This window comes from Ostrea edulis, chromosome 2 (genome assembly GCF_947568905.1).
Source record: "Ostrea edulis chromosome 2, xbOstEdul1.1, whole genome shotgun sequence".
NCBI classification, from domain to species: Eukaryota; Metazoa; Mollusca; class Bivalvia; order Ostreida; family Ostreidae; genus Ostrea; species Ostrea edulis.
In genome coordinates this window covers 9330697-9341878 of record NC_079165.1, presented here as the reverse complement: position 1 = coordinate 9341878, position 11182 = coordinate 9330697, and the positions used below count along the sequence as shown (strand labels likewise).

The following is an 11182-nucleotide window of genomic DNA, read 5'->3' as shown; positions in this document are numbered from 1 at the left end:
ATGTTCAACACCGAGGTTTACATTACATATGTAACAGGGAGGGGGGTGGGTAATGGAGGGGTCAGACCAGAGTAGGGTTCGAACCCGGGACCTCTGAATCACTTGCCAGGTGCTCTACACCAGCTGAAATACCTGTCCACCGGCTTTTGGGACCGTCTGACTCAGAATGGTCCCCCAGATCCTATAACTTTAGATCCGTGATCCGCCCCTATTATTATATTATCTCAATGTCATATAAAAGAAGCTACGGATGTTTTATTTCCAACTTAGTAATTAAAATTAGACATCTTTATTTTGTTTTAAATTTAAGTTAATAATAATAGTTATAAAAACAGAATCAGTTCAAGATGAATTACATATTAAATTATTTAAAAGAACAAAATTCCAATCCTTTGTTATAAACGTAACCGGAATTGAATTAGGAGGAAATTCTACTACATGTATTCATATACCAGATTTTCTGTGGGCCTAATCGGGGGAATTTCACTATATAACAAAGACGAAATAAGAAAAAACAATCAAAGACCATCGCCTAATTATCACAGCACTCGCAAATTGTACATCATAATCAGATTTAATCGATTACATCAAGGTCAGGCCACTCCTTAATACAATATATCCGTGCATAGGTGACTGTACATAACATTTTAATAACCCTTCCACCTGTTACCTGTAGATAATACACATTCAGACAAGTACCCGTACATACCTCAGAATTAGTGAAGATAACAAACCCCAAAAGTGACAATGCTGTGGTAAATATAGTAACACAAATCTACCACTAACACTGAACGATTGGGGGCCCTCCAGACTTCCCCACTCCCCACTGCTAGCACACCGAGGGTGTGACTGCGCGGCCGCTTAGGGAGGGGTCCGTCCTTCAGGCCACGTGTAGCCGCATGTCTCCCAGGTCGCTGTGTAGGTGTGGGTGAATGTGTCGTCAAAAAATGTAAACATCCATCTCGGCCCGGGTTCCTCTTGGAAAAAAGGCCAACCCGGGCCCCTGGGTTACCCGACGCTGTCGCAGTCGGTGAATTGGTCGAAGTAAGCGGCTGAGAAACGCCCCCAAAACCTTTCGTGTCTCACCATGATTGGGAGATGCTGTCGGGCTCGGGTTCAATGGCGATCTACTCTTACTAAGCAACGTTAGTTGTTTAAATATGTAAGGGTTATTTCACAACATGCAGAAATATTAGATCCGGCATTATCTAAAACATGGCTTCAAATGAACGGACAGCTCGTCATGGGTTGGCGGTAGTTGAGTCGGCTTGAGACCTTAAACTTCACACAGTTTGTGTAATAGAGATTCAACAACAATTGATGCGGTGTATATCTATGAGTATTAAGAATTGCAAAATCATCGCCCTATATGTAATAAGATTTATGTGTGTGTGTGTGTGAGGGGTTGGGGGTTGGTTGGTCCCAAACACTAGTACTATTTGCATAATTTATTCACTAACTTTCTGGGAACATAGACAGGCATGTCTTCATTTGTAGTTGGAGTAGCAAATATTAATTAAGAAATAAAGATCGCGTTTTCGTGGGTGTTGCAGTATATAATCTCCAAGGTCGAGAAATGTTGTTTTGAAATATAAAAGTCGAAGCTCAGGTTATATTTCAAACATTTCGAGACCGAGGAGTTTATCCTGCATCATACACCAAAACAAGCTCAGAAATCATCTCCCTATCTCGCTAAGAATCATGTCACTTCGTGACGGCATGGCAATTTCCGAAACGGAATGACGAATATTCCTGACGAAAAGAGTGAGACTTTCAAAAAAGAAGATATTTCAAGTAATTAGTTTGATGTTGACGGAATATGTCAATGCGATGCAGTGAAATGCACAGTCCAACAAAACTACACAAATACGTGTAGTAGGGGTTAATTGTCTGTGCATCACCATATTTGTTTATTGGAACTCAGATGATTGCTTTGCCGATGAATGTCAAACATCTTTCAGTCGGCTACGCCTCGGTTGACAATGGTTTCTCGGGGTGAAAAATTTCAATGTTACTTTCAACTACATGCAATATATGTTTTATTATACTGAATGTTATATAAACAACACAGCAGAAAGACTTACGTCTGTTGACATTTGATCAATCACTGTCATGCGATATTTCGTATATCAATGTGGGTATTCGCGTTTATTACAAACACTCAAACGACGTCGTCTAACAATCTACGGCGAAAAGTACGCGCATAAATTTGACACATGTGATAATTTTTATAATATCACCCGTCGTCAAATACTACTACCCTATCCTAGCTACTATTACCCTGGGCCCATATTTACTAAAGTTCGTAGACGTAAACGTAGCGTAAATCTAGACGTAGCGTACGTTTACGTGTGGGACGGTATTCACTAACAGTTTTAGACGTAGATTTACGTCAGAAATAAGCGTAACTCTACGTGTGCTATACTAGTACACGTAAGCTGATCGTAACTTTAAGAATAAACAAAGCAAATGGCGACTTGTCATTTTTATCGATAATTTCTTGCGTAAAGACCTTACAAACCCTCTAGATGCATATAAGCGGGTTAGTAATACACAAATTAATTGTATTTATTCAGATTATCGTTTTCTTTGAGATCATCTGCAATTGTGTGACAATTCTCTAAATTTTGAGCCCGATCTAATTTACCTTGTGGCGGATCTCAGTCTGATTTAAAATCAAACTTCTCACTTCGCTCGATATACGGACAGTCGCTGTCCGTATGTCCGTATATCGAGCAAAATGCGAAATTTGATTTTAATCAGACTGGGTGGATCTAACCTTGCCTTTAGAAATAATTGGGAAGCTTTTTATTTTAGTCATGCAGGTTATTTAAAAAAAAAAAAAAAAGAATATTTGCCATTTATCTTATTATACAGGGTAGGTCTAGCATCTTTCAGGGAAATACATTTTTTTTAATTTTCCAAACATGGTAGAATTAATGTATATATATGCAATCAAACATGCAATGTTTTAGATTTGAAAAGAAGAGAGTCACTGTGTACAAGAATACATGGTGATTGACAGCTATAGAGAAACCATTTCTACTTATAGATATGTGATCTTTTCTTTGTGGTTATAAGCAAATATTGGTAGTCCAAATAACTTTGTTACATTGTAACTTACACAACAGGGAAATGAGCCTCTAAATAAATATTTCTTTAAAAAAAAAAAAGATATGCATTTCATTCCAAGAATACAATTTTGTGTAATTTGTTTCAGAGAGCAATTGTGATGCCTACTAGTGTAGTCATGTGTAGACTTTCAATCTTTCAGAGTGCCATTTCCTTTAACTATAATCCTACAGGAGTCAAACCTTCATTGATAATGCATATATATGAATCTTTCTACCATTCATGATTTGTATGTAATTGACCTTTATATGTGATCAGCTAGGTAAAAGTCTTTGCAGTGTATATTACCAAACTCCAAGGATGATGCCTTCAACATACATATTATTTTGTTGAAGCCCATCCCCCCCCCCCCTCCAATTTACAAAAATCTCACTGATAAAAGTTCATTCTGAAGGCTTCTCACATTAAACCGACATATGTACTAATGCTCCTCTTTACAAATTTTAACCCACCAGACAACTTTGTTGACAAATATTTAAGATTTATTTATTATGTCATCTTTTTAATATCAAGATGTTAAAATCATTCTAGAAATGGAAGTAATACATGTACATGTCAATATCAATAACAACATGAAAATTCATCTAAAAAGTTATCTATTAACAAATATAATTACATGTACATAATTGTATGCATAACAATGCATGTACATGTACTTAATTTCTTAAACATGTATTGTAACAAATTTTATTTTGCTGAATATCAAACTTTTTTTTATTTTACTGTCAATTTTTAAATGTCCATATGATATAAATGAATAAATAAATATATAAGATGACATCAATGTAGCAGATGGACCATCAGCATGGATTGATCAGTGGGTAGAGTACCAGACTACGGGTCATGGGTTAGATTCTCAATCCTGCCATATATTTTTGAATCATTCCTCTGCTCGTCCTTTTACACAATCAAGGCAATGGAAGATGAACATTTCTCGGTTTCGCAAAAGATTTTTCAGGCCAATACAGCAATGTACCCATAGACCTAGAAAAATAATAGTATTACACTGATTTAAATAAACAACTGTCATTACACTGCAATCAAATTTCATAAGGCTTGAAAAATACATGCAACATAATTGTTAGTTAAATAAACTGTAAAATTGTGATAATACTGATTTTATTTACATTATATTTATCTACCGTACACCATATCTGGGAAGATATCATTAAGTATCACCTACAATTTCTAATTTTAATGATTTATAACCCAAGAGCCCATATTAAGAAAAAGATTTCAAATGACCCCAAGGCAAGGTCAACTTTAGTATTTTTTCATTAAACATTTTCCTTGTAATGAAATTGGCTTCTTTCCAAACCAGAAAAAAATACTTTTTAACCAAGAATGGTAAGTTTCAGTTAAGGTCATTCACGTTTATAAATAAAAGATAAATTTTTGTGATATTTCAGGTACAATTCACTTGCATTCTATTTTCTTTCTACAAAATTCTCAGGTTTAATTAGTCTAGAGTTAACATATTTTGATAGTCCCTGGTTGTGGCAAGTAAAAATGTAAAATCAGCTGATATGTACTGCAGTAAGGTATATGAATGGGATTTTACTGTAGCAAAGAAGGTGAGAAAAATCTTTAGCAAAATTGAGTATTGAACCTGGTACCTTTGCACTAAGCTACTCAGGCTGACATATAATACATGGTAGTACAACATTATAAATTTAAAGGGGCATATTTGTTGTGAAAGTGATGGCAACCATTTTTATCTCTCAAAATCTCCCAATGGCAAAGGAATATGTATTACTGACTAATAAAAATATTTCTTTAGTAAAATAAAAAAAACAAACAACAGAAACCTAACAAGAAGACCACAGGCCTTATCGGTCACCTGAATACTAGTGGAAAAGTATCATTACTTCCATGGACTATGAAATCTAGAAAAAATTTCCTGTTATTTATATTCTAATGTTCAGCAACAGTATAAAACAAGATGTGTTCTTAAAACTTCACATCCCTCAAAGTGCATACACTGATGAAAGGCTTTAAATAGGTGTATTCACATGAAAACATCAAAAGATATGACTAATTTGGACTCATCTTAAAGTCATAACCCTGGGTTGTGAAATTCACCATTTTTTGTACATCCTTTTCTGCATTTATATTTTATACAGTATCAGCAAACTTACACATAAATACTATATACTAAGTTTGGCCCCACCCTGGGGTCAAAACCCTTACTCTGGGGGAAATCAAATTTACAATTTTGGTAAAAGACTACCTGCTCTATCCATTTAGTTTCAATTTAGTATCAATAGCATTAAAGAAGATGTAATTTAAGTGTTTTATACACATAAACACTATATAACAAGATTTGCCCCGCCCTGGGGTCAAAACCCCTACCTCGGAGATCATGAAATTTACAATTTTGGTAGAGGCCTGCCTGCTCTACATCACTATGCATTTAGTTTTTCTTATATATGTGTGTTTCTTGATAAGAAGATTTTTGAAAATTGGTCCCCCTTGTCCCAATGATGCTTCATACCAAATTTGAAAAGAATTGGACTGGTAGTTATTAAGAAGTTAAAAATGTTCAATTGTTAACGCACAACGAATGAAAACTAATTGCAATAGGTTACTGAGTAAACTCAGGTGACCTAATAAAAGTACATTTGATAACCGCTTTTAGTGTAAAGAAATATATAAAGAAGAATTATTGGCTTGCAAGATAATAATTATTTAATCACCAAAATTACATATATTCATTTGCTTGCTTTGAGATTAAAAGGTGTTTCAAATAACTGAATACATGTGTTATTACTGATCAGAAATATATGATATAGAGCAATTTTTATTGAGTGTTGATTTAAAATTTTGGTGACAAAATTACAGCTATTATTTTGGAAATCATGCAAGAATTTTTAATATCGAGGAGATAAAAAATAATTTCAAAGAAACATAGTGTATGTCCTTAGATTGGTTAAATTTCTATTTGCCAAAAAGGTGAAGATATGCTTAGACAGACAGGTACAAAACTTGCAAAATGGACAAACTTTGATCATAAAAACTCATAAATGTATGTTAATTCTTAAATCTTTGCCTAAGGATTTAATCATCAATGCATTACAAAAATCATTACATCATGTACCATAATTTGTTTTGGATTTTTTAAAACTTTGTAAGTACAGAAATGATTAAATGTGTACAAACAGTGGATATACTTACATCATATATATGTACTGTACATCTTGCATCCCAATCCTAACCCTGAGGCATCATGGAAAATCTTTCAGGAGAGGACATGAAGAGAAATGCATCTAAATCAAGGAATGCTGCTGTCTGATGGCAATTTATTTCTTGACCACCTTTATGACCCTTTGAAAAATAAAAGAGGTCAGCTAACTTGGATATCTAGTGCATGTTACATGTATATCACACCTAATATCTCCAATTAATATATAGTCAATGTTATTCTACATTAAATAAATTAACACTGACTTCACACAGTTGTACAACTGTATTTGAAATTTTGAATGCGATTTTGTTTCACAATATTTTCTGAAAGTTTTGCACATGGATGTGCACAAGCAATATAATTGAAATGATGCTAAAAGAGACTGTAACTGTTCTCATCTGGTACCAAGTCCATTCATCCTATCTACCTGTTCACCCAGAGTATATATTGTTAAAACAATAATAATTTCATATTTTATAACCATGCAATAGAGAGGCACGTACAAATCACACATTTTAGAATTAGTGCCTGTATATATAATGTATATTTTAGATTAATTTTTCACCAATATTCTTGTTTTTCTTTTTGCGAAATGATGTGAAAGCATGTGCGTACTTGTGTACAGGTAGCTATGATACTGCTTTGATGTTGTCCCAGTCATGAAATTAAAAAAATGGGATAAATAATTTTGAATTTCAATTGTGGTATTGTCAAAAGTTTGAAGTTACCATGTACACAAATGAGCTTGTGTCTTAATGTGTTAATAGTGGGCACATATCAAATTGTAAATAACACATATGTATATGAGCTCACTATTTAGAAATTAAGATCCAGGCATTATAGCAGCTACATAGGTTGAGAACAAAATGAATAAGGGACTGTGATTTTACCATGTGTGTCATGTACTGAATCCCCTTGAAGTCAATTTAACATTATTTAGGGGCCTAGTGACGAGTAGTCAGTGGTAAAACATTTAAGGTTATTACTACACAAACAACTTAACTTACTTGTCAGTCCATGCCGACTTCTTTTTGAACACCTACAGCATCGCAGATCCATGCACAAGTCAAATGCGTTAAATTTGATGAACCTTCCATTTGGATTTGTAAACAACACTGAATAATGGTACAGTTGATCGACATGCCGTTGGCAGGCATACGTATACGTTGAAATTCGTTGCTTTCTCACAAAATTCTGTGTTCTTTTTCGTCATAATGCGGCGGTAGCGCAGGGAATTCAAAGTAAATGAGCAAATTCACACTTTTTACGCTTCGAAGTGAAAATAGCCACTGCGCACGCGTACGTGCAATCGTACATCGTAAGTTACGTTTGCGGCTACGAACGGTTTTGTAAATACCAATTCACGAGTACGTAACTCTAATCTTAAGTCAGATGTAAATCCTACGTTTACGTCTACGTCTACGAACTTTAGTAAATATGGGTCCTGGATCTCGTGCTTTCTATTCTCAGAGGGTAACAAGATGTTTTTTCAAATGCTTCTCCCGACTAATCAGATTCGAGTATTTTACATAAAAGTATATTAAAAAACCATTATCAAATATATTTGACTAATTTTTATAATTAAATAAAATTATCAGTGACCAAATTTCAGTTTTGTATCAGCAAAACAGGAAGTGTAAAAACATTAGGTCATATAAAGATAGAATATACATTTTAAAGCCTTTTAATCAAAGGCAATACACAACACCTAATCAGGTCAAAGGTCTCAAACCGATGTGGTTTTGTTTAGTATTACGTTTTTAACCCATATATTTATTTTTTATGTAGAAGTTTGATGTTATCACTGCGCTATTGATTGGCGGGTGTGACCGGTCAACAGGGGGTGCTTACTCCTCCTAAGCACCTGATCCCGCCTCTGTTATGTCCACGGATCCGTGTCCTACTCTTTAAGTTTGTGTCTCTTACAGGATTCATATGTTGGAGAATAATGGACGCGGCATTTCTTTGATTTCTATAATAATCGTGGAGGAATTAAGAAATAAAATACGAGTTTTCGTCGATGTTACAGGACAATCTTCGAGGTCGAGAAATGTTTTGAAATGTAAAATCTAGGCGTTAGAATGTAATATTGGGTCTCCTACCCGAAGCCATGTTTTAGATGGCACCCAGCCCGGTTTGCGTCAGATCAGCAAAAAAAAAATTCATGTTTGTTCAAGATAAAATCGATAAGCCAATGTGAAAATAAAGTATTTCTTAATTACGGACACATGATGTTTGCATCCCTTTTATTCCCCCTTTTAATGTATAAAAACACTAAATTTTAAATAAGAAATAATTCCTGAATTCTATATTTGTGAAATCTCAATGCCATTTCCCGTTAACATTCATAGTTTTAGTGGATATATATCAAAGTTCCAACTATCAGGGGCCCGCTCTTTAACCTGTATTTTATAAGTAAATAAGCTCCGATTTACAGACTTTCGGTCAACGGCAGGTCAGGGGATGAAGATTGAATAGTCTCGTTACTCAAACCCCTTTAACTTCAACAAACTCGCGTAGTGATGTTACATTATCATATATCTCTGTAAAAATCTATAATCTTGGCTCAGTCGATCACTGGGCCTACACCCCCCCTTCTTTTTTTTTTTAAAGCAAAGCGTCTGGGCTCGAACCCATGCTGCGAATTTTGTGTAAAATATTATTTTACATAGACTCAATTAAGTGATAGTTCTCGTGGCGGTTTTTGTTCCTCACCTTTAAAATATTGGCCGATTGTTAAAGGTATATATGCCGTATTAAACAGTATTTTTATGTTAAAAACTTTACCAAAGTTTTGTCAATATGATCAACTATGAAAAATAATATGATTTGACAAATTATATAAGGGTATTGGAGTTTTACGAAGAGGCTTACTTTTACAATCGACGGCTGACTTTTATAATATAAAGGGACCAACTCCAAATATGAAAAAAATTGGAAGTGGTATTTGCAAAATTCAAAGACTTTACCGCATTCATGTTGTTTGATGTCCCACTCGAAAATTTTTCATTCATATGGGATTGTGGTAGCTCAGTAGTAGAGTGTTCGCTTCGTAACCAGGAGGTCGTGAATTCAAGCCCCGTTCGTGCCATGGCCACGTCAAACCTAATATTGATTGATTTAATATTGTTTAACGTCCCTTTTGAGTATTTTCCAATCATATGAGAAACCTAAGCTGTCAAAATAGGTAGTGATTGCTACTTCGCAAAACGCTCGGCATTTAGAAACGAGAATCACGGGTCGTTCAGGTATCACCTTAACAACGGAGTTTCCGTGTCGCGGCATGTGTTGGCCGTGAGTTGGCACAATAAAGAGCCCTCACTACTAAGGCGCTGAGCGCTAAATATAGGCCGGGTCTACCTTTGTGATACTTCACCTACAGATGGTGACCTCTCAATATGAGTGAAACATCCCGGAAGCAACCAATGAATCAAATGGAGACGTCATCATTGACGGTGATGGGCTGCAAGGTGTAGGCCCATGCTCTGCGCTTACGGACTTTGAGCAGGGGTGGATATTTATCGTGCCACACTCTTTGTCACACGGGGCCTTGGTTTTTCCACAGGGGCTCGGTTGTCAGATATTGAAAGTTTTGTATTATTTGTTCCCGAATAATAAATTATATAAATAAAATCCACCACCAAAATCTGCTTTTTTTTTTTAGAGGTTTTAAAAAAGGTGTATCATGTGTACATTAAAAAAAGTAATGTACACATGATACACCTTTTTTAAAACCTCTAAAAAAAAAAAGCGGATTTTGGTGGTGGATTTTATTTATATAATTTATTATTCGGACACAAATCATGCAAAACTTCAATTTATTATTCGGGAACAAATAATACAAAACTTTCAATATTTGACAACCGAGCCCCTGTGGGTTTTTCCAGTCTTATCGGAAGGATCGCCCCATTTAGTCGCCTCTTACGACAAACAAGGGGTATTGAGGAGCCATTCTAATCCGGTTATCCACGGGGTATGGCATTTCTAAAGGACAAGCGCATGTCAAATGCTTATATCGATAATGTATAGAATATACTAGTACACTGGGGAATAATCGTTTTTCATGGGGGCCAATTTTCATGAGTCATTGAATTGCCACAAACATTGTTGATTCTACTGTGTATATTAATTGATATACATGCATACAATTACACATCACGTATTGGTTGTCCACACCTTTAGACCTAGATATTCAACACGGAAGAGAGGGGAACAAGGACGTAACTTTTTTTCAAAATGAGAGGGAGGGGCTATGAAAAAATATATCTCGACAAGCTACCCCTCACCTTTTTGATCGCCTAATATAGAGCTGCCATTCAAAGGTAGGTTTGTGTGTGGGTGGGTGGGTGTTGCTTTGTTCCTAGGGGAGCCAGGGGCCCGTTTTACAAAACAACTTACGACAAAGTCGCAAGTCTTAAATTCTATTACACAGTTATTACTTTGAATGAATGAAGTAAAACTTTTCTAAGGCTTAATTTTCAACATTTTTGTTAAAAACAATTGGATTTGGAGTGAATGATCATACAATAAACTGGTAAATTCCAGTATGTAAAGTTGGTCGTAAGTCGTAAGTTCTTTTGTAAAACGCGCCCCAGGATCCTAAGATGTGATATATAGAGAACTTTTAAACTTTGAGGGCTGATGACACATTATTTAGAAATGTCAGGATAATTCGTGTTCGCCAGCTTATATTGAGCACGCTATGATACATTTATGATATACTGTAAATTCGCAATGGATTAATACGAGTTATGCATTGCGAAAGTGTTGAACAAATGTAGACAGAATAGGAGTTGCTAAAAAGTTTACAATACTCTATTAATAAACGTAATAATCGGATTGGTGTTTTTACTGAAGCGGTCTGTA

At 35.2% G+C, this 11182-nt stretch overlaps 1 long non-coding RNA gene across 1 annotated transcript; it reads right to left on the bottom strand.

Moving 5' to 3' along the window:
* Positions 1-3592: 3592 nt before the first annotated feature.
* LOC130052067 (uncharacterized) lies at positions 3593-7733 on the bottom strand. Its single transcript, XR_008800421.1, has 3 exons — positions 7324-7733; positions 6307-6456; positions 3593-4116 (listed from the first exon to the last, which is right to left on the bottom strand). It is a non-coding gene; the product is annotated as an uncharacterized LOC130052067 (long non-coding RNA).
* Between the last annotated feature and the right edge of the window lie 3449 nt (positions 7734-11182).